The sequence below is a fragment of the Humulus lupulus genome, chromosome 3 (assembly GCF_963169125.1).
Source record: "Humulus lupulus chromosome 3, drHumLupu1.1, whole genome shotgun sequence".
Classification (NCBI taxonomy): Eukaryota; Viridiplantae; Streptophyta; class Magnoliopsida; order Rosales; family Cannabaceae; genus Humulus; species Humulus lupulus.
In genome coordinates this window covers 143,707,407-143,712,266 of record NC_084795.1, presented here as the reverse complement: position 1 = coordinate 143,712,266, position 4,860 = coordinate 143,707,407, and the positions used below count along the sequence as shown (strand labels likewise).

The 4,860-nt window shown below is 39.7% G+C and overlaps 1 non-coding gene across 1 annotated transcript; it reads right to left on the bottom strand.

The window, feature by feature from the left end:
- Positions 1–4,207: 4,207 nt before the first annotated feature.
- Positions 4,208–4,314, bottom strand: LOC133828008 (small nucleolar RNA R71). Its single transcript, XR_009890653.1, has one exon. It is a non-coding gene; the product is annotated as a small nucleolar RNA R71 (small nucleolar RNA).
- Between the last annotated feature and the right edge of the window lie 546 nt (positions 4,315–4,860).

The window sequence follows — 4,860 nt, the reverse complement described above, 5'->3', positions numbered from 1 at the left end:
TCAGGCTCTTGTGGTCAGTATAAATCTCACACTTCTCCCCACAAAGGTAATGACTCCATACCTTTAATGCAAAGACCACTGCCGCCAACTCTAAATCATGAGTGGGGTACCTTTGTTCATACTCTTTTAGCTATCGTGAGGCATAAGCAATCATCTTCCCTAAATGCATCAGAACACAACCCAAACCCTAATGTGAGGCATCATAGTATATCACAAACTTCTCCTGATCTGTTGGAAGACTCAGAACTGGATCTGTAATCAATCTCTGCTTCAGTTCCTAAAATTTGTTATGACACATGTCTGACCACACAAACTTATGATTCTTGTGTGTTAGCTCAGTCAATGAAGTACCAATCTTTGAGAACCCTTCCACAAAACGTCTGTAATAATCTGCCAATCCAAGGAAACTCCTAACTTCTGAAGCATTCTTTGGCCTTGGCCAATCTCTAACCGCCTCAATCTTGGCTGGATCCACTTTAAACCCCTCCTTACTGACAATGTGCTCAAGGAAAGTTACCTGAGATAACCAGAACTCACACTTCTTGAACTTTGCAAACAATTTATGTTCCCTCAGTCTCTGTAGAACCAACCTCGGATGTTGTTCATGTTCTGGCTCTGACTGAGAATAAACCAAAATATCATTGATTAAGACAATCACAAACTTGTCCAAATAATCCTTAAACACTCAATTCATCAAATCCATAAACGCAGCTGGGGCATTAGTCAATCCAAAGGACATAACTAAGAACTCATAATGCCCATATCTAGTGCGAAAAGCAGTCTTCGATATATCTCCCTCCTTGACCCTCAGCTGATGATAACCAGATCGAAGGTCTATCTTAGAGAATACCTCTCTAACTTGCAACTGATCAAATAGATAATCCATCCTTGGCAGAGGATACTTGTTCTTGATTGTTAACTTATTCAGTTCTCTATAATCAATACACATCCTCAGAGAACCATCATTCTTCTTCACAAATAGAACTGGTGCACCCCACAGTGAGAAACTAGGTCTGATAAAACCTAAGTCCAACAGCTCCTGCAGTTGTACTTTCAATTCTTTTAATTCTACTAGGGCCATTCTGCAAGCTGCTCTAGACACTGGCTCTGTCCCTAGTGCCAGTTCTATCACAAATTCAATCTCTCTGTGTGGTGGCAACCCTGGTAAATCTTCTGGAAACACATCCAGAAACTCACAGACTAGTCTGGTCTCCTTTGGTCCCACTGGCATGAATGGAGTGGTATCAACCACACTGGCTAAGAATCATATGCAAACTCATTGCAACAGATCTCTAGCCCTCATAATAGATATCATAGGTATACGAGGTCCATGCAAAGTGCCAACAAACAAAAAAGGATCCTCACCTTCAGGCTCAAATGTTACCATCTTCCTTCTGCAATCTATGGTTGCCCCATACTTCACTAACCAATCCATACCCATAATCATGTCAAAGTCAGTCATAACTAACTCTATCAAATCAACTGACAACTCTCTGCCCTCTACTGTCACTGGCAGTGATCTGACCCATCTCCTAGATACTACTAGCTCCCTAGTGGGTAATAAGGTCCCAAACCCCACAGCATAATAATCACATGGTCTACATAGTCTATCAAAAATACTACTAGCCACAAAAGAATGTGTAGCACCACAATCAATCAAAACAGTATAAGGGGTTCCAGCACTAAAAAGTTGACCTGTAACTACTGAGGGTGAAGCCTCAGCTTCTGCCTGAGTTAATGCAAACACTCGAGCTGGGGCCGAGCTTTCCGCCTTCCTTGGCTCTTCCTTCCTTGCTTTTGGGCAATCTTTCTTGAAATGTCCCACTACCCCACATAAGAAGCAAGATTTTTCCCTACACTCTCCCATATGGCACCTCTTGCACATAAGGCACTCTGGATAAGTCCTCCAGGCCTCACTGCCACCCTGGCGGCCCATTGAAATACCATGTGGTTGCCTATCAGAGCCTGGGGCTTGGAAGGCATCAGGAGCCTTCCTCTTCTGATCACTAGGGCCTCCGCCGCTACCTAAACCCACAAATGGAGGTACCACCCTCCTAAACTCTCTTCTAGCTGCATAGTCCCGCCATATCTTGTTCTCTGGGCTCTCAGCTGTAAGCGCCTTCTCAACCACCTGTGCATAAGTAACAACTCCATCCACAGTGGTGATACGAACATCCTGGGCTATTCTAGGTTGTATCCCCTGGAGAAACCTCTCCCTCCTGGTCCCATCAATGAGCACCAGCTCCATGGAAAACTTTGCCAATCTATCAAATTTTAGAGCATATTCAGTCACTAATGTGTTGCCCTGAAGTAATCTGTTGAACTCTACAGCCTTTGCAGCCCTGATGGCATCATTATAATACTTTTCATTTAACAGAGTCTGAAACTCATCCCAACTCATGGCATTTACATTTCTGGTCTGGGATATCACTTCCCGCCAAATTTGAGCATCCTCCCGAAACATATATGTGGCACAAGCCACCCTCTCATTACCAGTGATAAGGTCATTTTTGTATTAATATTTGTTAAGTTTTTCTATGCTTGGATGGTGTTATGATAGCATTTTTAATAGTTTTAACTTAGTTTCGTGATTCTACAACATATTTTCTACATAGCATTTTATGATGATAAAACTGACATTTTGATGGCAAGTGTAGTTAAAATAAAGTTTTAGGAGTATTCAAAGCTTTCAGGATTGAAATGTTGAAGTGGCAGCAATGTACAAGCTATCTAAGATCAAGAATTGAAGAAATTGGAGGTAGGTCGCGGCTCATAAAACTCAGGCCGCGGCACTTTAAATGGAATTGGAGTTTCATAATTTTTTTTTCCAGACAGGCCGCTGCTCAATTTTTTCAGGCCGCTGCCTGAGTGACCAATTTGTGCACAGATTTTGTTCTAAGCCGCGGCTTGCGACGTCGTTTTCAGATTTTTAATTACTTTTAAATTAGAATTTAATTGAGGCTATAAAGGATTATTAGGGTTAATTGGAGGGGGATGATTATTATGATTTAGGAGAAAAAAAAGACTGCGAAAAGGCTTAAGAGAAGATTACAAGACTACATTACTTTTGTTCATCAATCTAGTTTCTTTTTTTCCCTTAATCTCTTTAATCTTAATTATAATTATGTTTGTGATTATGATTACTATTATGGAGTAGGTTCTTTTTAGGTTAAGGGTTAATTCAAAACCTAAAACAGGAATTCTTGATTGTTGATAATGAATATTATTCTTTAATTTCTCTCAATATTAAATTGTTTCTATTTTTCCAATTGAATGCTATGAATTGTGTGATTTCTTGTTAGGTGGCCAACTTATTAAGGTTTTACATTATTCAATTGTCATCTTAGAATTATTATTTACCTAATAGTTTAGGATTCTAAGTGTATGTGATAAATTGCAATTGATAGTTATGTCAAGAGAATTGTTTATTGTGATGAAAAATAGAACATAGGTTAAATGAATTATATGCTTCATTAATTTATTGTCTAGATTAACTTGTTTCCAAAGGACTTAATGCTTTATCTAAGTTAAATAGATTGTATGCTTCATAGATTTATTGCTTAGATAAAAGAGTTAATTATTGAGCACTTCGCCTTGATTACTTATAATAGGGAGACTGAGATAATTGTCTGCTTCAGCATTATCTGCGGGGTTAATAGTTTAATTGAAAAATTGGAATAATATTTATTATTAGTGATTATGAATGATTGTTGATGGTGGAGATTAACCTTTAACTGTTTCTTTCTTTCAACGTCTTGCTCCACAAGTCATTCCTGTTAAAGTGCCATTACCGTCTAACAACAAATATGATTCTGACGATTCAGTTCGATCTTATAGAAAAATGGCCCAGCAAAGGACATTGAAAGAGTTGGCAGCGCCAAATCTTGACCAACAACCACTTTGCATCCAATATCCACCGTTGGATGTAAACTTTGAGCTGAATTCAGGTCTCATCCACTTATTGCCTTCTTTCCATGGGCTACCTGGTGAGGATCCAAATAAACATTTGAAGGAGTTTCATATTGTCTGTTCTAGTATGAAACCTGCTGCAGTGACTGAAGAACAAATTAAGCTGTGAGCTTTTCCTTTCTCCCTAAAGGATGCAACTAAAGAGTGGTTGTACTGTCTTCCACCTGGTACTGTTGAAACCTGGAATGGTATGAAGACTATGTTCTTGGAACGATATTTTCCAGCATCTAAAGTTGGAAGCATCAGAAAAGAGATCTGTGGTATAAGGCAATATACAGGAGAGTCTTTGTATGAATATTGGGAGAGATTTAAGCGGTTGTGTGCTAGTTGCCCTCATCATCAGATAAGTGAACAGCTCCTCATTCAGTACTTTTATGAAGGATTACAATCACTAGATAGGAGTATGATTGATGCAGCCAGTGGGGGTGCACTAGTTGATAAGACTCCTGCTGCAGCCAAGAGCTTGATTTCTAATATGGCTGCTAACTCACAACAGTTTGGCATTCGCCAAGATCCTATTCCACTACCCAAATCATCTAATGAAGTGAGCACCTCTAATGCTAATCAGCTGGTTCAACAATCGGCTCAATTAACTGCAATGGTACAACAAATAGCTTTAGGCCAATAGGTGAGGCCATGTGGAATCTGTCAAGTTGTGGGGCACGCTACTGATACTTGCCCTACTCTATTTAAGGGAGAAACTGAGGGTGTGAATGATGCAGGAAATTTCCCTGGTCAATTACGTCAGATGTATTATGAACCCTTTTCACAAACTTATAATCCTGGCTGGCGTGATCATCCAAATCTTCGTTATGGGAATCAACAACAAGTTGCTCCATAGTCTACATCTGCGAGATCACCTGGTTTCACTTTGCAACAGCGGTCTCAAAA